This window comes from Myxine glutinosa, chromosome 1 (assembly GCF_964187855.1).
Source record: "Myxine glutinosa chromosome 1, kmMyxGlut1.1, whole genome shotgun sequence".
NCBI lineage: Eukaryota > Metazoa > Chordata > Myxini > Myxiniformes > Myxinidae > Myxine > Myxine glutinosa.
Window position 1 is genome coordinate 119,315,189 of NC_136261.1, and position 26,087 is coordinate 119,341,275.

A 26,087-nucleotide genomic window follows, 5' to 3' on the forward strand; every position below is an offset into this window, starting at 1 on the left:
AGCGCAACAGTCCGCGCGGTCGTGCTCTCGGGTTTGTGTGACGATGCACGGCCAATCCTCTCCCTCCGTGACGACTGTCTCCGCCAACGTGTACGTAAGCACTGGTCGTGTCCCCGCGCTTTCTCCGAACGTGGCGCAACGCGACCTCCAGTGACCCTGCGCGTGACGCCTTCGCTCCCATTGGTTGTGACGGAGCGGCCCGTGGGTTGGTCGGTGCGTGAACACTATATCCCGCCTTTGGATCGTGATCGTGTCCTCGCTCTTCGTCTTCGCCGTCATTGTGCCACATTCCCAACCCCATCTCTTCCCTCGTACCAGCCGTAGTCGTGCTCGGAGGGCCCGTCGATCTTCACTCCGTTGTTGGTGAGTGTAAGCTGATTACTGCAAACTCCCGCGTTTATTCCAGGCGAGATCAAGTTGACTCGACTCGTGATAACATAATTCATTGCCTTGTTTCGGGAATGATTCCGGCGTTTTGAACGCGGCCTCCTTGTCGGTGCAGCGTCGCTACATCATGACGCACTGCGGAGCGCACATGCGATGAAATACAGGGGACTTCCTGCAGGGTACATATTATGATATCTAACGTTTTCAATATATGTATATATGTATGTATATTATGTATACAGACGGAAGCCTCTCCTCAGTGAAAGACACATGAAAGCCCGCTTGGAGTTTGCAAAAAAAACACCTAAATGACTCTCAGACTGTGAGAAACAAGATTCTGTGGTCTGATGAAACCAAGATTGAACGGTTTGGCTTCCGTCTGGCCACTCTGCCATAAAGCCCAGATCGGTGGGGTGTTGCAGTGATGGTTGTCCTTCTGGAAGTTTCTCCCATCTCCACACAGGATCTGGGAGCTCAGCCAGAGTGACCATCGGGTTCTTGCTCACTTCTCTTACCAAGGCCCTTCTCCCCCGATTGCCCAGTTTGGCCGGGCGGCCAGCTCTAGGAAGAGTCCTGGTTGTTCCAAACTTCTTCCATTTCGAATCATGGAAGCCACTGTGCTCTTTGGAACCTTCAATGCAGCAGAGTTTTTTGTAGGCTTCCCCAGATCTGTGCCTCGACACATTCCTGTCTCTGAGCTCTGCAGGCAGTTCCTTCGACCTCATGGCTTGGTTTTTGCTCTGATATGCATCGTCAGCTGTGAGACCTTATATAGACAGGTGTGTGCTTTTCCAAATAATGTCCAATCAATTGAATTTACCACAGGTGGACTCCAATCAAGGTGGAGAAACATGTCAAAGATGATCAAGAGAAATGGGAGGCACCTGAGCTAAATTTCAAGTGTCGTAGCAAAGGGTATGAATATTTATGTCAATGTCATATTTCAGTTTTTTATTTTTAATAAATTTCCAAAACTTTCTAAAATCCTGTTTTCTCTTTGTCATTATGGGGTATTGAGTGTAGATTGATGAGGGAAAAAATGAATTTAAACGATTTCAGCATAAGGCTGCAACATAACAAAATGTGAAAAAAGTGAAGGGGTCTGAATACAACCACGCACTGTACAATACAACGATCGTTTCCACTTTCCAAATGGAGCATGAAAACGTTTTTTAAAATTTTTTTTAGGGTGTAATTTGGCGCCCCATGTACCTCGCGCCTGGCAGGGTCGCCCCCTCCGCCCCCGCCCCCCCCATCACTGCGCCACTCCACATACACACACACACACACACACACACATACACATACACACAAACACTTAGGTGGTTACTTTGAGACCTGGAGGGCTCTGGTCCACCTTCTGAAATCCGCATGGGGAGATATCGAGCAACGACACACACACACACACACACACACACACACACACACACACACACACACACACACACACACACACACACACACACACACACACACATCCCATTATTTTGTGATTGTTGATCTGTCTGTGATGTACTTTGTCACCCTTATCTTTCCATTACTGTTCACTCTCCCCTTTTCCATTGGGTGGAAGTGAAGTTGGTTTAGGTTGGAGGTTTGGGTTGGGTATGCTTGAAGATTGGCTAATTGGTATGTGGTGTGGATGTGGCATAGGCATGAATAACCTATTGGGCACCTCCTTTGTTAAGATTTCCTTGTCTCTCCTTGTATAGACATATTGTGATGGCCACGCACGCACGGACGGATCCGAACCCTACATGTCTCTGAAAGGACCGCAGACGCCTTTTCCAACACTCTATTCTGTTTGGATATTCATGCCCATGGTTGGTTTACCATACCGACGAGATGAATGAAGTAGATAGGGAGCCATGCCGACGACTACAGGGCAGCTACCTAATTTTCCGAGTGAACCAATGCCACATACCACTCTCTGTGGGCTACTTTTACAATCTGTAATATCTGATCAGTAGCCTGGGAGTGCTACCCCAGAACAAACACGACCAGGATAAGTCAGGAGTAGAATCAACAATTTAAATTACTCGTACACCCACTCACTGTGGGAGCGGAAAAAAGGGTCATTCCTCTTTGGGGTATGTAGATAACAGTCGATCTATGGTCGGATCTCAGAAACATTGGGTGTGTGTTCATTTACCAAGTTTCTTGTGAAGATATCGCGAAGTGGTTTAAGCATTTGAGCAAGCACTCCATTCAAAACCGTTAAGGAATGTCTGGCTTGGCAAGCGCAAGCTAGCTGCTTGGTAAAGGAGCGCAACCCGAGCTTCTCCCTTTCAGTTTCGTATCAAACAGCAGGAGCGAGTTTCAAAAGTTTGCTATGAAAAATGCCATGGTAGCGGCAGAAAGGGCCATGTTTTTAACCCAACATTTGTGGGTTATATAGAGTACAGTGGATCTTCGTCAGTTCTGTAAGTAAACCTTACTTCACGGATGTCAGGATTCCTCCAAATTTCTTCATTTAGTGTTACTAGGGCATGCCCGTACTATATATATATCTAAAAGTATATCCCCCCCCCCCCCTCTATTTACATGCAATGGTTTGGTCCAAAGCTAACGGCTTGCGAGTACGGTGACAATCCCCCCCCTCTATTTACATGAAATGGTTTGGTCCAAAGCTAACGGCTAGCGGAGTTTGGTAAAGAAATCGCCATAGCGTGCACAAATGCGCAGGAAAGCGAAAGAAACGCAAATTAGTTTTAATTAGTTTTAAAACATAGTTTAACGCCAACATAGCGGCAAAATAGTTTGCCAACGTGAAATAAATGAATACGCTCTCAAATGTGCCAAAAAAAAAAAAAAACGCTACCCGTACGCTCTACCCCGCCCGTACGCCCGTAAACAAAAAAAACAACGCTCTTCGCTTCCGCCCTTCGCTCTGACTGAATTGGGAGAAATAATGCGCATAAGAAATCGAGAAATTATTATTTTCTCCGGAAGAAATCGAATTACGTACCGTAATGGCGCACGCGCTGGGCTCAGCATCAGCTCGCTCTCACATCGGCCACGCCTACGCAATAACGCGTTCTGTGATTGGATGCCGGAAGTGCAGTCCTCACTGTCCGGAAGGTCGCAAATCGCAGTTACGATGAATCGCAAATTAGTTTTAATTAGTTTTAAAACATAGTTTAACGGCAACATAGTTTGCCGACGGGAAATAAATGAATACGCTCTCAAATGTGCCATCCGAGGCAGAGTCTGTTCGCCACGTTCGGCACACGTGATAGCTCGCTGCTCTCTGATTGGTTGAATCGTTTTTTGGACATAGCTCGGTAACTACTTCTGCGATTAATTTTAAACCTTGAAAAGGCACATCCTCGGGTCCCCAGCAATATACCTGGCAAGTTTCAAGTATATCGGACCGGTAGTTGTCGAGAAACAGCGGTCACAGACATACAAACATACAAACGTACAAACAAACATACACACAGAGATTAGTGGAATTATAGATAGATAAAGAGCATTAGCGACTGTTTTAAAATCTAAGCATACGTGTTTGTTGTTTAGAATATTTTTACTTCCTGTAGAAGCCGTTGCTCCCACGGAAACGCCATTATAACTATACGTAGTGTGTTCAAAAAGTATCCGACCTTTATTTTTCGTGCGTAAAAAAGAAGAAGCTAGGGAGGCGTTGATTGGTGCACGTATGTAGGCGATCCTAATACACACGCGTGAATTTTTTCCCACCTGCAGAAGCTGTCATTCGACAGCAGACCGCCGATGAGTGAGGACATGTAAGTGAGCGCCGTCGGATTTTCGTTTTTGACAAAATGACGGAAAAACTTGAACAACGCTACTGCATCAAATTTTGTGTTTTTTGGCCTCGGGGATGTTGGATGCTTCCATTGTGATGACTGCAACTTGGTTTCTGGGTCGTACCCATAAACCCAGGACTCATCGCCAGTGATCACTGTGTTGAGGAAGCTGGGATCGCTGTTCACAGTCTCCAGCATGTCCTGTGCGATCTCCAAACGGAGTTGCTTCTGCTCAATCGTTAGCAGCTTTGGTATGAACTTCGCTGAGATTCTCCTGAAGCCCAAATCCTCCTTCATAATGGAATGAACGGTGTTGAATCTTGCGGATCGTTTCCACTTGGGAATCGCCAAGCTTTACACAAAATTTGATGCAGTAGCGTTGTTCAAGTTTTTCCGTCATTTTGTCAAAAACGAAAATCCGACGGCGCTCACTTACATGTCCTCACTCATCGGCGGTCTGCCGTCGAATGACAGCTTCTGCAGGTGGGAAAAAATTCACGCGTGTGCATTAGGATCGCCTACATACGTGCACCAATCAACGCCTCCCTAGCTTCTTTTTTTTACGCACGAAAAATAAAGGTCGGATACTTTTTGAACACAGTAGTAAGCTAGCCTATGCCATTATAACTATATAAACAAAAACATTATTATAACTATAAGATCTCCAAACACGTTATCACTGCAGGAAAAACACCCTGGGGAAGTGAGACATTATTAGTATTAATATTGTTTTGTAATAACATTAAAAATATGCGATTATCATTATTTTTGTTATTAAAAGCGTCTTTGGAAAAACGCCACGATAAATCTTCTTCTTTGGGCAAATGCCACGATAAAGCTAATTTAACATTGATATACACCTCAACACGCAACGCCATTGACAGCAATTGGCAGGGAAAACCCGCTCGGGGGCAGAAAACCCCCTTGGGGAGGGGGCAAATGAATGTGCTACAACCTTCATTATGTAACCCTTGGTCATCCTGTCAAGTTTGGTTGAGATTGGATAAGTAACGTCAGAGTGTATCCGAGTCAAAAATTCATCAGACAGACAGACTCAAATGTGCGGTACCCAGGACAGTACCCGGGACAATAACGTTAGGCGGGTGTCCAAACTTTCACCAAATGTCCATCCGTCTGTCCGTCCGTCCGTTCCAAGGTACCGCAAAAACGGCTGAACCGATGCAAAAATGTTTGAACCGATCGCAATTAAATTTTGGGTGGGTAATCCTGGGACCTCCTGGAGTAAAATAGGCTATATTGTTTTTCCCATTTCAGCTTTGGTCTCCAGCATTTTCAGGTTTGGACTCTCGCCTAATGGCGTATTTTAGTATGATTAGGGGTAATTTTGGTCTTTAGGGTCTTCGGGGTCTTTTGTATCTTTTTCGTCTTTTGGATTGTTTGCGTCTTCAGGGTGTTTAATGGTCTCCAGTGTATTTTGGGTCTTCAGGGTCTTTAATGGTATTTTGGGTCATCGGGGTCTTTTGGTTCTTCTGGGTCTTGTCAGTCTTTGGGGTTTTTTTGGGCCTTTGGTGTATTTTGGGTATTTTCGGTCTTTGGGATCTTTCAGAGTGTTTGGGATATTTTGGGTCTTTGGGATCTCTAAGTGTCTTCTAGGTATTTTGGGTCTTCAGGGTCCATTTGGTCATTGTAGTCATTTGAGTTCTCGGGGTCGTTTGGGTCCTCCGGGTTGTTTTGGTCTTTGGATGCTCGGGGTCTTTTGGGTCCTTGGGTTCTACTGGGTCCTTGGGCTATTTTGGTTCCTGAGGGTCTTTTAGATATTTTAACCTGTGGACACACAGTCGTGTTCGAAGATTGCCCATTAAACCCCCCAACTCGAATCCCTCCTAAAGCGCTACTCAAGGCCTTCAAAACCCACCCTTGTGAAGGGGGAAAAGACATCACACAAACACACAAATACACATTGTGCTTTATATGGTATGTACAGTCACGTGAAAAAGTAAGTACACCCCATGTAAAGTTTTGACTTTTTCAACATATATCAACATACAGCTATTTGATCTTCATTTCAACAATATTGATAGATAAAGGTTGAATAACATAACAAATATCATGAAACATTTACATTTTGTAGTCCATTGTATAATTTAAATAAACATGAATGCAAATTTTGCATGTGGAAAAAGTAAGTACACCCCTACATTTATCACTACTTCAAATACCTAAAATTAGAATCAGGTGTACCAGCTCAGGTGCAAATGATTAGAATATCGTTAGAGAGGATCTTGGAGGAACCTGTCTTATTTAAACCTCAGACATTTAGTTTGGTTTGCTCTTTGTTGTTGAAGTGTGCGGCATCACCATGCCTAGATCAAAACAGCTCTTCAGGCCTTCAGAAAGAAGGTTATAGATGCCGACGAGTCTGGGAAGGGATTTAAAAAGATCTCCAAACAATTTGAAATCAATCATTCGACTGTCCGGAAGATCATCTACAAGTGGAGAAGATTCCAAACAACTGCCAACTTGTTCAGGCCAGGCCCCCCAGCAAGTTCAGCCCGAGGGCAGACCGGAAGATGCTGAAATAAGTCTCTAAGAACCCCAGAATGTCATCACGTGACCTACAGGTAGCTCTTGCCACTGTTGATGTCAAAGTGCACGAGTCTACCATTAGAAAGAGGCTGCACAAATTTGATCTACATGGGAGGTGTGCCAGGAGGAAACCTTGGCTGTCCAGAAAGAACACCAGGGCAAGACTAAAGTTTGCCAATGAACACCTAGGCAAAGACCAGCACTTCTGGAACAATGTGCTCTGGACAGATGAGTCAAAAGTAGAGCTATTTGGTCACAGTACCAGAAGACATGTTTGGCAAAAACCAAAGACAGCATTTGACCACAAGAACCTGATAACAACTGTAAAGCATGGTGGTGGAAATATTATGGTTTGGGGCAGCTTTGCTGCATCAGGGCCTGGGCAGCTCACCATCATATAATCCACTATGAATTCTTCATTGTACCAGAGGGTGCTTGAGGATAATGTGAGGCCATCTGTCGGAAAGTTGAAGCTCAACCGAACGTGGACCTTGCAACATGACAATGACCCTAAACATACCAGTAAATCCACCAAGGAATGGCTGAAAAGAAAGAAATGGAGGGTTCTGGAATGGCCAAGTCAAAGCCCGGATCTAAATCCCATCGAGATGTTGTGGGGGGATTTGAAACAAGCTGTGCATGCAAGAAACCCCTCAAACATCACACAGCTTGAAATAATTCTGCATGGAGGAGTGGGCAAAAATTTCTCCCAGTCGGGTCCATCTTTCTGAAACACCCTGTGAAATTGGGTCCATCTTTCTGAAACACCCTGTGTGTGTGTATATATATATATAATATATATTGTTGTGGATTTGAGAATCCTGTGTTTTTTTTTTTGTAAATATCACCCTCTAAGTAGTGTAATGATTCCTTGTAAATACCTCCGTTAAGTGTAAAGGTCAAAGGTCGTCCTCTTAGTTAATCCATCGCATGCACGTAGGCCACCATATACCCTTATAAATAGTTATTTCCTTTATTCTATGTTAGTATAAGGCTCTATTTCCCATTAGTTGACTCTGCATTGCATCGAATTGAAATAAGATAGATCCCCTTACAATTGCCCCAAAACCTCCATTTCCAACTGCGTCATTGCCATTCGCATTGTCAGCGCCTTTGCCTCCATTATGCACGTGGTCAAGCCTCGGAGGAGAAGGGGGAGGAGCTACATTATGGGCGTGGCCCGCACCTTGTCATCAGGAGGTGGAGCCAGGAAGCCCTTGCGCCCAACCAGGACTCGGTGGGCACGGCTTGGTAAGGTGTGGTCATGGCTTGGTAGGGCGTGGCTATATAACCTGCAGCGTGACGCCCCACACCAGAGATGATTGAGGAAGCGGATGACCGAGGAAGCCCTCACCAGCGGATGACCGAGGAAGCCCTCACCAGCGGATGACCGAGGAAGCCCCCACGAACCAATGAGTAAGGAGTCCACCACAGCGGAATCCACCGCAGCTTTGAGCGTTGACGGCAGTTGCGGCCGCAAAGCGACGCCGCCGTGCGGATACGATTGAGGAGGGTCGGCGGCTGCTCACCTCGAGCCGCGCGATCATACCAACCACCCGCATCCTTCCCGCCTTGTGATCCCACCTCCTCATCCGTCCAGCCATCCACCTCCTGCCATTCATTCCCATCATCATTCCCCGTGTAAGTCTGATTGTCGTCCGTCCTTTATGTTGTCTGGGCTCTAAGTTAAGCCTGTTTAGATAAGCTAGTATTGCACTGTGTCTTACTCCTTCTGTCTTTATTTTCGTATCTTTCCATCTTCCTTGGTTTCTTTGATTGTGTACATAATAGTTAGTAATAAATCCTGTTCTTCCTATCTTGCCTTCTTTCCTTCACATCCGTTTGTCCTTGTCTTTTCCATCATTGAATACCTGTGGCACGATTTGGCCAATGTTCAGAATCGGGTTAGTTTCTGTTAACGGTTCGAGCCGCAGCTGCTAATCCGCTCGGCAATTAACATCTTCAAGAGCGGAGACGGCCAGTGAAAATAGAAGGGGGACTACCCCCCCCCCCCCCCAAGGGGAGTGCCGTACTCCGTTTCCGCAACAATATATATATATATATATATATATATTGTTACGGATCCGGGGGACGGCACTCCTGTTAGCAAAGGGGGGGGGGGGGGTTAATCCCCTTGTCCTGTTAAGCTGGCCATCCGCCGGTCCTGGAAGTATGACGTCACTTCCGGTCGGTGGTGAGTAGGGTTGTAAGCCCAACCCGTCCTACTACCTAATTACCACCACCGGCCGTAAGCGAGGAGATACTCCCACCCGGGCCACAGCGTGAATGGATGCACCGAGCGAAGCGAGCTGCGACTCGGGCCGTCAACAAAGGACTAAACCCGACTCTGAGCGTTGGCCGAATCGTGCCACAGGCACTCAATTGGGAAGGGACTAAAGCGATCGGGGGAAGAAGAAACCAAAGTAAAGGAAGAACAGATATTTATTAATTATGTACACGAATCCCGAAGAGGAAATGAAAGAAGGGCATTTACAAGGAGAGGAAGAAGGAGATACACAGGGCAGCCTTAAAACAGTCTTCTATTAACATACGCCCCGACAGAACAAACAGACTCACACGAATAGGGAATGGCAGGAAGGAATGGCTGGAAGGGGGAGAAGGTCCAAGCAGATGGCAGGGCAGGAAGGTCCGGGCAGATGCGCAGCGTCGAGGTCCGCTCCGGTCCACGCTCCGGGCTTGAGGCGAAACCCGGCGGCAGCTGCACGTATCAGTTTCACGCGGTCGGACAATACGTATATACTGCGGTATTGTCGTCGTCAACGGACCCACTCTCCTGCCTTACGATTCGTCGTGTTCTGATCTGGTACCTTGTACTTCGGACCTTCGCACTCATCTCGTGAGGCAGTCCCTCGCAGCCGCTTTTATTGGGCGTTCTTGTATCCAGCCGCCGGCTTCTAGGACACGCCTACCGGTCGGCTCACCTCGGCCCTGGTTGGCTGGCGAGGGCTCGCTGGCTCCACCTCTTGAGGAGACATTGACAGGCCACGCCTCGTTCCTGGCGCTCAAACCCACTCCTCCCCTTTTTTCCTCCAGATTACCGCGTGTTCAATGGCGGCTTGGGGCCAGCAAACAAACCAAAACAAACGGCAGCGAACGCTGCCATACCGCTACTGCACTTTGAAGAGAGGGAGATGATTGGGGATAAATGAAGGGGCCTATCTTATTTGATTAATGCAACGTAGATTCAACTATTGGGAACAGATCCTTAACTAAAACACATAATAATGAGATAACTACAGAGAGGTCCTGTGGTGTTCTACGTGTTATACATGGACTAACTAGGGTGCGATCTTTAACCTTTACCAAAAATGGGAATATTTACAGGGGATTATTTATAAGGGAACATTTACCAAAATTTACAAAGTGAAGGTTCTAAAAACCATAACAATATGTATGTATATATATATATATATATATATATATATATATATATATATATATATATATATATATGTGTGTGTGTGTGTGGGTCGTCAATTAAATGAGGTAAATAAAAAATGTGTTTTTTTATTTAACTCCTTGAACTCTAAATCAAAATAAGCCAGAGAGACGAGAGATTATTTACCCAACAACAGACAACCTTTGTTCCCGGGGTTGTTGAGACTCATGTTGAGACCGGCCCAAAAATATTATTTGCCCATGGCCCTGGCAAGGCTTAATCCGGCACTGGGTACATGGTACAAGGTGATTGATGTCTGCATATGAACTCACTCCTACTTGATGGTATTCCAATGAATAATATATGCATCATTATGTGATTACCTGCCCACAACAAATCACTTGGTTTTAAATACTGTTCCATATGATTTGATCCGGTGGGCAGAGAGAGATCCGATTGGGCAGAGATCCGGTGTTTGGATATGATATACATTCCCTTGCATTGGAGTGTGGGTTAGAGGACAAAAATCGAAGTACAAGACCAATTGGCAAAAGCGTAGAGTATTGTTTGGCAAGTTTATGAACTGGCTTCATGCACGTGGTTGACCTTTGGTGATTTCCTTTTCCCATTGGGTTGCTTATTATCTCCATCTTTGTTTCATAGTGTTCTCAACACGTCTAGTCCATGGTTACTCTGTGACCAACTGCAGCTTCCCCTCCCCCTGTTGTTTCACAAATAGAACCTGAAATATCTTTTGTCACATTGTTATCCCACGCGGTGAGGTTTTGTTGTCTTGTCCGTCCGTCCTGGCTCATTGCAAGGTTGTGCGTTCTCTCGTATTCGAGGACTGTGTATTCAGCTTGTTCTGATTTCATCCATGACCTCAATCTTGCAGGTTTGAAACATATACAGGTATGTATGCTTGTAACTTTAAAGCTTCTCCATCATTACTTTGCAATTATGAGCCTTTTGACAAAGGTGATTTCTCCTCTGGTCTTGCTAGGTCCTTGCGCGCAACTACCGGTTTCACTCCCACAATCCATGAGGCTGACCAAATCCAATCCTCATGGATTGGACTCTCACACCTATACACCTCCACTCTTTTCTTCCTCTTCGTAGAACTTGCCTTCCATATGGGCTGTGAGATCACACTCTTTCCTCTTGGCCTTCAAGCAGGTGCTGCAGAAGCAACCCCATCCCAACCCACAATCTTTCTTACCCCGTTAACCCTTATTAGCCCAACCCCCTTACTTAAAGGTTCCTGTGTCCACTTGACCCCACTCCCTCTTTTAACGGTTCACTCCCTCTTGCTTGTGTGCCCATGCTTCCACTGTCAGTTTGTCACCCAACTCTTCCATGAGCCTCGATCAATTTTTTAAAATTGATTCTCCACCATTGAGAGACAGCGGCAAATCGATATATAGCAGGATATCTCAAAACGTTGTGGACGGATTCGGACGAAGCTTCGTGGACATGTTGGGAGTGTGACAAGGAAGAACTGATTCAATTTTGGTGAAGAATCGAATCCGGAACTGGATCAGAGAATTTTTTAAGTGATTCTTCACCATTGAGTGATAGGGCTAAAATCGATATATAGCACAATATCTCAAACTGTTGTGGACGGATTCGGATGAAACTTGGTGCGCAGTTTGGGTGTGTGCCAAGGAAGAATTGATTCAATTTTGGTGAATATTCGAATCAGGATCAGATAATGTTTTAAGTGATTCTTCACCATTGAGTCATCGAGCTAAAATCGATATATAGCACAATATCTCAAACTGTTGTGGACGGATTCGGATGAAACTTGGTGCGCAGTTTGGGTGTGTGCCAAGGAAGAATTGATTCAATTTTGGTGAATATTCGAATCAGGATCAGATAATTTTTTAAGTGATTCTTCACCATTGAGTGATAGGGCTAAAATCGATATATAGCACAATATCTCAAACTGTTGTGGACGGATTCGGATGAAACTTGGTGCGCAGTTTGGGTGTGTGCCAAGGAAGAATTGATTCAATTTTGGTGAATATTCGAATCAGGATCAGATAATTTTTTAAGTGATTCTTCACCATTGAGTCATCGAGCTAAAATCGATATATAGCACAATATCTCAAACTGTTGTGGACGGATTCGGATGAAACTTGGTGCGCAGTTTGGGTGTGTGCCAAGGAAGAATTGATTCAATTTTGGTGAATATTCGAATCAGGATCAGATAATTTTTTAAGTGATTCTTCACCATTGAGTGATAGGGCTAAAATCGATATATAGCACAATATCTCAAACTGTTGTGGACGGATTCGGATGAAACTTGGTGGGCAGATTGGGTGTGTGCCAAGGAAGAATTGATTCAATTTTGGTGAATATTCGAATCAGGATCAGATAATTTTTTAAGTGATTCTTCACCATTGAGTGATACTGATAGGGCTAAAACCGATATATAGCACAATATCTCAAAAGGTTGTGGACGAGTTGTTGAGGTGACAAGAACAAGCCGATTAGATTTATTATTCAGGTCGGAAATCCTGTACCTGTACCTGTACGTCCAGCACAGAGCTCGAGTTTTGTCCATTCATTGGAACTACAGATTTTGTAGTTCCGCCTAATAACGTCCTAATTGCCAAAGTAACGTCGTGCCTAATATTGTACGTGTTTAAAATTACATTTATCAAAATGGCGACACGTGTTCCAAAATGTATAAACAGAACACGTTGGTGTGATAGGTAGTTAATCGGTTAAACAAGAATGCATTTGAAGCTGTGAAAATCGCATTGGTCGTTCAGGCGATGCTTCTCATCATGCGATTGGCTAATTTCTGTGACGTAGTCACGCCTGACTCAAATGCCATTGGTCAGTTTGTGCCTGCGTCAGTGGGGCGATCGTTGCCTGGATTCCCTTGTAAATAATTAATTAATTCGCCACTGCGTTCCTGCTGTTCGTGGTTCCGTGCTGCAATCCCCGGGTGGGTGACCCGGGTCTTTGTACTCGTGCTCGTCCATTTGTGTTCGGAGACCTTTTTCACATTACATTTTCTTGCTTTGACCTATACTCAGCGCTTCGGCCCTGCGTCACCATTTTGAAACGGAGCATCGTTAAACATCCACAGGTGCAGCAACACATGGGTGGAAAGCGTTTCACACCTGTGCATGTGCGTACTATTACGTTGTGGTATAAATAATATTATTTGGCATATATTACAATGCTAATTAGCTTGATAGTGTTTTGTGTTTTAATTATTTTTGCCTCGTAACCCATTTCGCCCATTCGTACACTTTGCCTTATGTTTGAATATCGCTGGAAGAAGCCTTTCGGGTAATATGACATCATCCTGTCTTCTGACGTCACACCGGTCATTTTGAAATCATCGAATTTTCTGGCTTTGTACGGGATCCGGACGACAAAGCAAATTATTCTCCGATTTGTTACATATATAGGATACAGGAAAGTAACGCAGAAGGCCATTTGGCCCATCATGCCTGCGCTACAACCGCAACGTTTGGTGAATGGATGGATAAGTGTCAGAGCGTTTCAAACCTGGGCGTAGTGCTGTGCATGTAAGAGAGGAAGAAGAAGAATCATGTATATGGTTGCAGGTGCGAGACCATTTCTCTCTCGAGTTATTATTTTGGGGGTGATTGGTGATCACTGTGGGCAAGTTGCTGGTTGAGAAGGTTGAATAAGTGATGTTCTCGTACCTGCAACGCTACAGTAGATTATGACATAGGGCTGTATTGTGGAGCTCTCTACCAGAAGCCAGAAGTGCCTGTCTGCTTTCTAATGCATGTGTAATTGTCCCCTTTGACTGCCTCTCCAGATCTGCTTGTATCGACCACAGACAGCATGGTGTGTGGCAAACACGTTGGTCAAGTTACATACTGGCAATCCCCAGTGTGGCACATGGTTGTCATCCCACAACACTGGACCAAAAGAGTTTATACTTGATATAAGACGTCAAATTCCAGTGTGCGATGGCAGTGCCGCCACACTGTTGGTATAACAATGGTTGCACTGAATGGATTGGTGGATTGTAAACAGAACCCACAACAAAAGGAAACCACAGTGTGAATAATTGGCTGTCCTAGGTGTTCAGATGAAAATTTGAAATGTTACGTGTCAGTTGTAAGAGTTGTGGTCTTCGTTGTACGCAGCACAAAGTTGTGGGGCATCATCATCGACTGAGGCTGCGACTGTGCCGCTGACTCGATGCCCTCTGTAGGTTAGGGCAGACATTTGGATGCCGGTACAGGGTGCCGGTGATAGCTTGCCTCCTCGTTAAGCAAAATACACCGTGTGATCTTCAATGTCCACCACCTAATTCCGGCAGACAAGACGCCCAGCCTTCTGTCCATCCGAGGGATGGCACACACATTGATGAATCGCTCTGCCTGTAAAACATCAGGATGGCAATTTATAGCTGGGTTGGGATTCTATCCCAGGCAAGACAATCACTTTGTCATATGACTGCTGACTGAAAACAACATTGCAAACAATACTTACCTTTCGTCCATTTCAATTATCCTTATAACCTCCACAGATGAGTTTGGCATTTTCCATCATCAAACATGCAACACATATTAAAACTAGACTGGCACTCGGTAGAGAGTATACCTCCACCAGGCGGAACAGTTTATGTTTTGTATCCCACTGATGGGCCGGATCTGGATTTGGACCTGAACCAAAATCTAATCAGCTTGTTCTTGTCACCTAACCAACGCATCCACCTTGTTTGGTCTGAATCTGTCCCTAATCTTTTGAAATATGATGCTATGTATCGTTATTGGCCCTGTCTCTTAATGGTGAAGAATCGCTGAAAACATTCTCGTATCCGGATCCAGATCTTCAACAAAATCTAACCATTTTGTCCTTGTCACATGTACAACCTGCCTACAAAGAGTTCATAGGAAACCTTACCCTGGGCAGTGTAAAGTATATAATTATATTGTAATAATATAATGACTTTAAAAGTCGTATAAAAAATATGCTGGAAGTTTAGTACAGTGATGCAGTCGTGTATTCCATCTTATATTTAAATATAACATGTGCAATAGGGTGGTCCACAATCTTTTTTTTTTTTTTTTTTGAAATGGCATGTTCTCACACTCCAGAACTGTTCCGATACCTAAAAAAACACTGCTGGTGAAATAAAAATGAAATTGAATAATATTTATGGGTAGCTCATGGTCATCAAAGTTTCCCCATATTCTCAAGACCTCCGGAGGAGGATATAATTAGTGGTGGAGAAAAGGGGTAGATTACAAGGTAATGAGGTAAAGACACAGAAGAGATAGGCACTTAGACACAATCTTATCTATCCCAGACAGACCACAGACAAACGGAACAAGACTGACTTACACAGGGATTGATGGCAGGGAAGGACAGGCAGTCGATAGCACAAGGTGCACCTTGGCTCAGGGGCAGAATCAAGCACGGTCCAGTCCAGAGATGCGGGGAGGTGTCACAGCGCTCGGAGGTGGCGTCCTTCTCTCTCCAAGCTCAGCGCGCATCTGACGTCACCTCCCTCTTCCTGCGCATGCTCAGCGGGGAGTGACACGCCCTCGGCTCGTTGGCTCCGCCCCAGATGGGATCGGTCCGCCGCTTCTATTGGGTGCGGGGGTTACCGGGCTCCGCCCTTGACGAGGAGCTGACAGCGAGCCCCTACTTGGTAACCCTGTCGAGCACATGCTCGATGGCGGCTCGTTGGAAAGGCATGGTGCCCTCCCAACACCCCCTACCAACCAGGCCGGAGTGAGGACGCGCACTCCCCGCGCCGCCGCCGTTGTTGTTGTTGTTGTTGTTGTTGAACCGTGAGGAAGAGCTGCGGGGAGGTATTGGGAGGTCCTAAACTTCCTAACGGTGCCATACAATCACATTCTGGTGCAACGAAGAGTCAGAATTAATGGAAACGAGTCCTTAACTGACATAGACTAAGAATAACTAGCAAGATGTCCTATAGTTGTCTACGTGAGATGCGGTGAACCTGGGTGCGACATTTAATGGGGGAAATAGGGGAAGGTCGGGTCTACAGAGTGTTGTTTACAGAAAATGGGACTAGGGAATGGGGGATTGGGGATAGTTGGGAAGTATTGAGGAAATAGGGGAATATTTACAAGCGGACATGGATGGATGTAAATCCCATATCCGCAACATTGCACCCTTCTCTACCTCGGGGCGTCCCGACCCGATAAATTTTTACCTACTTTATTGTGGCACTCAGATGTAGTTCCCTCTACTATTAACTCAACCCTGAGTGCGACAGTTTTACAGATATTCACAAATGAGTAAATATGTCCCCCTGCGACGTTGCACCCTTCTCCTAACAGAAACACACCCACAGGATAACCGAATCGCGGAATGGTCTTCAAACTAAACATACAGCCGGTAGGGAGCATTATTTACACAAGACTGATATCTACACCACGATCCAGGACCTGTTCTTTGAGGAACACATGCAGATGTTATGCATAGAGAGAGAGCACGCATGCCAGCATCGATACACCAACCCACGAGTGCCCTGTGGCCCTACGGCCTTTAATAATGTGCAGAGCACCCCGTCCAAGCACCAAAAGCACCACCCCATTATGTACAGTCAGCACCATCCGGTGCACCAATAAAGTGTTCAATAAAAAAAAAGGCACAATCAAGTGTCCATGGTCACCGGTGGTGTCGCAGCCGGCTGATGTTCTGCCGCTGGTCTTGCCTTCTTGGAGTGCACTTGGCCTTCTGGCTTCTTTAGGAATAAAGAAAGGCGCCAACCGCGTCCATTTCTAAATTGTGGCCGTCAGGGGGGCCAACTAAAAGTGGTTCACCTGTATGGCATAGGTGCCACGTTGACCCAGAGGTCCATCCACGGGTGGTGCTTGACCGCAAAAGAACTGCGGTCCATTGTGGGCGGCCACCAAAATTGCGGTCCATATGGTGTATCGATCCAGGCAGCAAGCAGCGGAAGTGCAGGCCCACAACTGCGGAGCCAGCACCTCTCTCTCCTCTCTCTCTGCCCCAAAGCCAGATCCTCGGAGGTGGGAGACAAAAAAAAAAGACAAGTGAGTAAGGTGGTAAGGGCGCAAAAGTGCACGCAATTCAAGGTAATGCACACTGGGGGCACATGGGAACCAGGTGAGACAGGTACGTTCCTACCGTACGCCCCCCCCCCCCACCAGGTAACCTCCATTGCCCCTCCCTTACCCCTTACTGTATCCACAAAACACAACACTACCCATAAACATCTACTTTACACATCAACAAACGTCCCTACTGTCTTCCCCGTTCCTCCCATAAACCAAATTCATCTTCTCTCCCTCCTAACCAATCAAATTTGCCATTTCCAACTCTCATCAAAATTTGCCATCTCCAACTCAACATCAAAATTTGCCATCACCAATTCATCATCAGTCCCTCCTAGGGAGGGAGAGATGGAATCACCCCAATGTCTCATCCACGTCGTGATGCGTCTCACAAATCCACACAGCAATTCTCCTTTCCTGCAACACAGAACAAAGGAACACAGGTGTGGAGTCATCATCACCACCTCACGTAAGTGGCTGCGTATGGTGCGACAGGTTCATCAATCCTAACTATTTCCTAAATGACTTTAACAACTTTACATTACCCGGGGTCTTTCCCTGCCAATCCATTGGCCAACTTACACTATGGGTTCTAAAAACCAATTCCCATTGACCAAACTGTGGTGCTTCTCAAGTTGGGGTCTCACTCCCCCGATTCATCACTCGGTGCCCCCGCACAATTTCGGTGGCTGGGTCGTGTGACGCTCCTAGCTGGTCCGCCCACCTGCACACCTCCACCACTGTTGTTGCCTACCGAGCTCACCTGCTCCTCACCCTAACCTAACTAACTGGGGAAGGCCCTCTCGCACTCTCACCCCCTCAGTGCCCTCTCTGGCACGGGCTGCCCGATCCACACCCGGGATCCTCAGGCACCCACTGGCACTAACGGCTCCCAGAGCCCACCTGCGGCCTCACCTGGCCGACATCTAACAGTGGCGGAGTGCCCAACCATGCACACTTATACTAACAGGCCACACGACCAGCCAATTTCACCACACCAATGCACCCATCCACAATACCATTCTGCAACCGCACCACAAATGCCAATATCCAACCACAATTTACCTATACCTTCTAACTATTCTTTAAACTACCCTCCCCGGGTACTCGTGAAAGGGGTCCACTCTTCCCCCATCCACACCTTCGCACCATGCACACCACTCCGTACCACTTACTCCAACTCTCTCCACACCACTCATTCCAATACTCCATGTATTCCACACACCTGTACTTGCACACCTGTGCTCTCATACTTGGTGCCGCCTGCACCCTTCTCTCCCCCAAGCGCATTCGCGCTGAGCCACAACACTCACTACTCATACACTGCTCCACACACCTGTCCAGTTCTCACACAGCATCATCTCATCTAACTACTCCCCTCTGAAACTTGCGCTTCCCAGTCGTCCCTTTAAACTATTGCGCTCCCTCGTCATTATCATCCACTCTAATCTACCTGCGTCCCCACTACAGGTATCATTGTCACTAACTAACCTTAACGTTACCTAATGTCATCTTCGCTAGATCCCTACACACAATATCCTAACCCACCCGGGCTAGTTTTCACTGCCATACACCCCATAATCTATAGCGCATTTGCCCCCACTCTTTTGAGGGATGACAGAGTTGCCATCCCACCACATCGGGCATCTCCCACTACCAATTTTGCACATCAAATTTCAACAAATCAAAAATTTGCCAATCACTACTCATCATCTGCCAATCATTACTGCCAATCCTTTGCCAATCATCAAATTTTGTTTTTCTAATTTCGGGGCCAAAACACTATCCTCGTCATTACAGTCTACTTACTAGATCCTCTCGGTGCGCCAATTCACTTCTAAAGCTCGGCTTCGTACAGCCAAGCCATGAATGCGGGTTGTTTGGTGCCAGCGGCTGGATACGTCCCGCATTCGGTGCAGGGAAGGAGGTTTACACTGGCCGAGGTCCCACGCACCACCTCGGCACGGAGCCATCCCATGGCCCGATCTCGACCTGCCGGAATGCCTCCACAAAAAGTGGTCGCCATGACGACCCTTCCTATCGGGCTGCCCGCTCCGCCTAGTGGAGCACGGACGCGGCCGTTCAAAGCGAGGCCCAGCGTGGATCGCGTACGGCGGTCCTTTCGAAACCGCCGTGGCTCGGATCCCCGCTAGTTCTCGCGGCACGCGAAGCCCGGCACGCACCGAGGGCCCGATTCGGCTATAAGTCGCTCTAACCGCTAACCCGGTTACCGTCGATGCCTCACCTGCATGCTTACACGCATACGCTACCCCTTTCTTGCCCATACATTCAGCTGTTCCCATGCTCCTCGTTGTACCTTCTCTAACACACCCAGGTACACTCATTCCACTCACAGCCTTGGTCACACACCTGACCACCGAACACTTTGGCACACATTCGTTGGTCGCACACCTCACCAACACACCTCTTCGCGCCCCTTCCTCGGTCACCTCCTCTGTGACAATCACAGGTGTGCTTTCACTCGCACACCCAACCACGTGCCTCACGACCAACTCAAGTGTGCATTCCCACACACGCTCTACCATTCCAGGTGTGCATCCTTCCATTCCAGGTGTACATCCTTTCTCACCTGTCACAACCAACTCACGCTCCGTGTCACTCTTACTACTCTCACCTCCACTCTTGACAGCGCACTCACCCTTACTCTCGACAGCGCACTCTTTCCTCATGCACCCGTCCGTTACACACCTTTCTCGCGCACACTCTCCCGTTACACCCTCTGTAACACTCACCACAGGTGTACACTCTTCCTTACTTTTGACAGCGCACTCTTTCCCCATGCACCCGTCCGTTACACACCTTGCTCGCGCATCCTCTCCCGTTACATCCTCTGTAACACTCACCACAGGCGTGCATTCTTCCGTTACATCCTCTGTAACACTCCTCACTACGCGCTTCCATGTGCTCCCTCGCACACGCGCTACGACCGACTCACTCTCGACAGCATCCTCACTCCTTGGCACGCACTTTTTCCTCACGCACCCCAGAGTCGGACTTTCTCGCACACCTCCTTTTTCGCACACCAGACCTGTCGCACACTTCACCAACGGCCTCTCACGAACACCCGGGTCCATCTCGACCCCCAAGCTTATTAAATCACATGGCGCATCATACGCACGACCATATTGGTCACCACTTACACCGGGTCCTCTTTCTCTTCGCTTCTCCTCCATCACCTGCGAATCCCTCATCCGGTTAATGAGCACATCATCACGATCCGAACACAGACTTTGGACCAATTCTTTTACTTCCTCCTTTATCTCTTTCTTATCCTCTCTCCGTCGCTTCTTAATTTCGCTTACCCCTTCTTCCACTTCTTCTAATTTCTGCTTCACCTCTTTTATTTCCCGGTGCGTCTCCTCAAGCTCGTCCTCTAAGGCCACCTTGACCGTTTCTATGTGCGTCCTCACCTGCCGGTCCTTCGTCTCCATTACCTCTGTCACCTCGTCCAACCTCGTTGTCAGTCCCTCACGTACCATCTGACATTGCCTCTGTGTCGCTATCAAGTCATTTTTTATGTCGTTTTGTGTCGCTTTTAACCCTCCTAGTACCGCAGTGTTCCTTTGAACCTGCTCCGTTAGTTCTTTTTGTCCCTCCGTCAGCTGTTCCACTTCCAGCGTCAACTCCTCTATACCACCTTGCAATTTTACAGTCCCCTTTCTCACCTCCTTCTCCATGCGCTCCTTACAGTGCCTCACCTCCTCGCGCACACCTCCGACCTCCTCACTCACACCTCTTCTGATCCCCTCTCCCATCACTTGCATCTCCTGCCCAGATGCCACCCTCATCTGCTCCATTTCCTCCCTGTGAGCATCCAATTTAGTTTCTACCCCCATTCTGACCCCCTCCATCTGCTGCCCCATTTTTTTAACTTCCCTTTCCACTTGGTCCCTCATGTCCCTCAATTTGCCTTCCATACTGTTTTCTAACCCCTCTAACCCCTTTTGCATCCCTTCCATTTGATTCTCTTGAGCGGCCATTCTGTTTTCTGACCCCATTAACCCATGTTTCACCCCTTCTATCCCATTGTCTAACCCCTCTAATTTCTTGTCTAATCCCTCACCGGTACCCCTCGCTTCGTCCCTCATTACCCGCAATTGCTCACTCTGAGCCCTCATCTCGTCCTTCTGCAGGTTGAGGGACGCCTGCATTTGTACCATAAATTGCTCCATGAGGGCCTGCATTTGGGCCATCCCTCCCACTTGTGCAGCGGGTGCGGCCGCCGTAGCCATGTGCGAGGCGCCATTTTGCGCACCCGCAACCTCGTGCGCGAGGACGCCATTTTGCGAACCTGCCGCCCTCACTGCTTCGCTCTCCTCTTGTCCCTCAATTTGGTCCTGGATCGACCCTGCCTCACTCTCCTCTACCGGAACCCAGCCGTCTTGATCTGCCATAGCGCGACTTTCAAAATTCGGGTTTTTATTTTAAAACAAAACAAATTTCACCGTTAATAATTTCGAGCGCGTGAAGGGCGCTTCGGGTCCAATCCCACTTCCCGACACCAATTGTTACGGACACGGCTTAAGATGTTGCTTGACCGAGCGGAATGGCCGCCGTGTTCGCACAGTTTACCCGATTACCCCCAACTCACCCGATTCCACTCGAACGTTGGCCAAATCGCGCTACGCTAAATCAATGATGGAAAGGACACAACGACTGGGATAAATGAAACGACGCAAGGGGTACAGTTCTCAAGACCTCCGGAGGAGGATATAATTAGTGGTGGAGAAAAGGGGTAGATTACAAGGTAATGAGGTAAAGACACAGAAGAGATAGGCACTTAGACACAATCTTATCTATCCCAGACAGACCACAGACAAACGGAACAAGACTGACTTACACAGGGATTGATGGCAGGGAAGGACAGGCAGTCGATAGCACAAGGTGCACCTTGGCTCAGGGGCAGAATCAAGCACGGTCCAGTCCAGAGATGCGGGGAGGTGTCACAGCGCTCGGAGGTGGCGTCCTTCTCTCTCCAAGCTCAGCGCGCATCTGACGTCACCTCCCTCTTCCTGCGCATGCTGAGCGGGGAGTGACACGCCCTCGGCTCGTTGGCTCCGCCCCAGATGGGATCGGTCCGCCGCTTCTATTGGGTGCGGGGGTTACCGGGCTCCGCCCTTGACGAGGAGCTGACAGCGAGCCCCTACTTGGTAACCCCGTCGAGCACATGCTCGATGGCGGCTCGTTGGAAAGGCATGGTGCCCTCCCAACACCCCCTACCAACCAAGCCGGAGTGAGGACTCGCACTCCCCGCGCCGCCGCCGTTGTTGTTGTTGTTGTTGTTGTTGAACCGTGAGGAAGAGCTGCGGGGAGGTATTGGGAGGTCCTAAACTTCCTAACGGTGCCATACAATCACATTCTGGTGCAACGAAGAGTCAGAATTAATGGAAACGAGTCCTTAACTGACATAGACTAAGAATAACTAGCAAGATGTCCTATAGTTGTCTACGTGAGATGCGGTGAACCTGGGTGCGACATTTAATGGGGGAAATAGGGGAAGGTCGGGTCTACAGAGTGTTGTTTACAGAAAATGGGACTAGGGAATGGGGGATTGGGGATAGTTGGGAAGTATTGAGGAAATAGGGGAATATTTACAAGCGGATATGGATGGATGTAAATCCCATATCCGCAACAATATATTACTGCCCGATAAACGGGCTTGTGAGAATACCTGAGCTGTTTTGTTTCAATAAAGCAACTCGGACGAATTCCGTCTTTGGTCGCGTCAATTCTTTTGACTCGCGTTGGAGCGCAGTTCCTTCAATATATATATAATTATATATATATATATATATGTATATGTATATATATATATATATATATATATATATATATATATATATATATACATATACATATATATATACATACATACATATATATATGTATATATATATATATATATATACAAAGGTGGGCGGTCCGCTTCGAAAGTCCGCTTATCCGCTTATCCGCTGCAGCGGACTAACGTTTTCGAAGCGGATAAGCGGATCGGAACAACCCCCGGAAACCGAAGCGGATAAGCGTAAGCGGACTACCGAAAAATTAAAGCGCATCGCGATTCGCCAAATCAGCTGTTAGCCTGAGCCGTTACTCTAGAATTGTGAATATTTATTTAAGTGAATAATAAGTGGAACCCTAACAACTCGGCTCTCGCCCAATCTCTTCCCGCTCGAGTTCCGTGATGCTTGGGTAACTCTATTTCTCAGGCATAACACGCCGCTCCCGAGCTCTGCCTCGGTCGAGCGCGTGTTCAGCTACGGGTCGGACATCCTCAGGCCTAAGAGGTCGGCCCTGGCTGCACCGAACTTCGAGGCCCTCGTCTTCATGAAGGGCAACCTCCAAATCCTCAAGAAGGCCCACGAGGTGGAGGAGGAAGACGACTAAACAGACTGCTAGTCTGTTGACTAGTAGACTCTCTTGTCAAAGAAAGGACGGGCAAATTGATTTTTCTTTAATGTAATTTGCATATATTAAAATTATATTTAAATTAACTGTAGAGTAGAGTAGAGTCGAGTGGAAAACTTTATTTCAATAAATTTTGAATAAATTTTATTTAAATAAAAATGTATATTTTTGATCTTAAAAGCTTTGTTTGTCTTTGTAGTAGTTAGAAATGGCTATTTAGGCTTAAAAAGCATTAAATTCCCTTTAGAAACGTCAAAAATCGCTTTAAAAACGTCGAAGCGCTTTAAAAAAATCGAATCGAAGCGGATAAGCGGATAAGCGGTAAGCGGACTAAGATTTTCGGCCGCCGAAGCGGATAAGCGAATCGGACTACACGGGCTGGCGGAGCGGATAAGCGGTAAGCGGACTTAAAATTTTCCGAATCGCGCCCACCTCTGTATATATATATATATATATATATATATATATATATATATATATATATATATATATATATATATATATATATATATATACACAAAGAATTAAGTTAAGCACCCCTACACAACGAATTAAGGTAAGCACCCCCTAATATATATTCTTTGTGTATATGTATACATTGGCATATATTCTAAGGTATGTGAGATCAAATAATGATTGGTATGACATTAGCAATTATCCATTGATGAAATTGAGTGATCAAAGTGTAATAAAAGTGATTGGTTGAGTCAGTGATCCGATCACGTGGGTCCTACACACGTTATTGACGCAAAGATCGCTAGAGGTCTTCTCAGAACAATGACTGTACGTTAGAAAACATAAACGTCATCCACACTGTCCGTGATGGACCTATAGCTCCATACTTAAATTGAGGTGAAAATATGCCTAAAATTCCCAAAAAATTTCACCTTAAATTATTCAGAATAAAATATTGAAAACGGCATGATTGTTATGTTTTTATGTGACCATAATATCACTTCTCCAGAAAATATAGCAATATCATGGGTATATTACACTGTTTTGACGACAACAAACTTGTAATGTGCGAGGTTGTAAAAAAACGGGGGGGGTGCTTAACTTAATTCTTTGTGTATATATATATATATACATACATATATATATATATATATATATATATACGTATATATATATATATATATATATATATATATATATAATATATATATGATATATATGATATACACTACATGACCAAAAGTATGCTGACACCCCTTCTAATTAGTGGATTCAGCTGTTTCAGCCACACCCATTGCTGACAGGTATATATAAAATCAAGCACACAGCCATGCAATCTCCATGGACAAACATTGGCAGTAGAATGGGCCGTACTGAAGAGGTCAGTGACTTTCAACGTGGCACCATCATGGGATGCCACCTTTCCAACAAGTCAGTTCGTCAAATTTCTGCCCTGCTAGAGCTGCCCCGGTCAACTGTAAGTGCTGTTACAGTGAAGTGGAAACGTCTTTCTTTCTTTTTTTCTTTTTTTGTATACAAGATCGAGGCTCATTTACGAGCTGGCACATCAAACACATATTAGCACATAAAACACAAAAAACATAAACGGACATCTAAAATAAGTAGATGGTATTCATAGAATACTTACCCTGCGCAGTCAACTTTGTGTGAGCCAACTCTTCTGTTTTTGAAGGTTTTTTTATTTTTATTTTTTAATCCAATATGGCTGCCAGACCATGTGAGTGATGACATCATAAATTTATATTCTCTAATATAATTGTTGCATAGATCATGCTCATTACATTTCAAACTGATCAGACTAAGCGCTGTCCCTTTCGAATTATGACATCATAATTATGGCACCAATGACGTCATTGTTAACAACACTTATTCCCTATATGGAGTTATTTACAATGAGCCACGTTTCAATTTTTTCCAAAGAGCGGTTTTGGAGATAGAGGTGCAATGTTTTTCGGTTTATCCAAGATGACGCCTGTAACACATGACCTATGACATCATGAATATCATTAATATATTCTAAACGAGGAGGCGCTCCTTTGGTGAAAATTGTTGTGCCCCTCAGAGCAACAGTTGCTGAATTTTTTTTTTTGATCGGATGGATAAGTGGTGTATTTGTTGAATTATGACGTCATAACGAAGGCATCATTAACATATCTTATTCCCCATGGGGAGTAGTTGACAATGAGCCAGGTCTCAATTTTTTCCATGGAGTGGTTTCAGAGATATAGAGGTGCAATGTTTTTCTAAGATGGCGCCTGTACCATGTGACCTATGATGACATAATAATCATTGAAATATTATACAGGAGGAAGCCCTCCTATGGTGAAAATTTCGTGTCAATCGGACCAAGAATTGTAGAGAAAAAAAATTCATACTGATCAAATCGAGCGTTGTACTTGTCGAATTATGACGTCATAATTAAGGTGGTGATGACATCATCATTAACATATCTTATTCCCCCAGCGGAGTACTTGACAATGAGCCATGTTTCAATTTTTTTTTCCATGGAGTGGTTTCGGAGATATG

General features: G+C 46.0%; 1 protein-coding gene across 5 annotated transcripts in view; it reads left to right on the forward strand.

The window, feature by feature from the left end:
• Positions 1 to 212: 212 nt before the first annotated feature.
• FASN (fatty acid synthase) overlaps positions 213 to 26,087 on the forward strand; it is a 182,842-nt gene continuing 156,967 nt past the window's right edge. Inside the window, exon 1 of one of the 5 annotated variants that reach the window (XM_068128067.2) lies at positions 213 to 363. The gene's annotated coding sequence lies outside the window, so the exon portion shown is untranslated. Of the gene's footprint in view, positions 364 to 13,039; positions 13,058 to 13,178; positions 13,202 to 26,087 lie in introns of those variants that run through there. The other 4 variants (XM_068128072.2, XM_068128069.2, XM_068128070.2 and 1 more) reach the window with 4 other exon arrangements.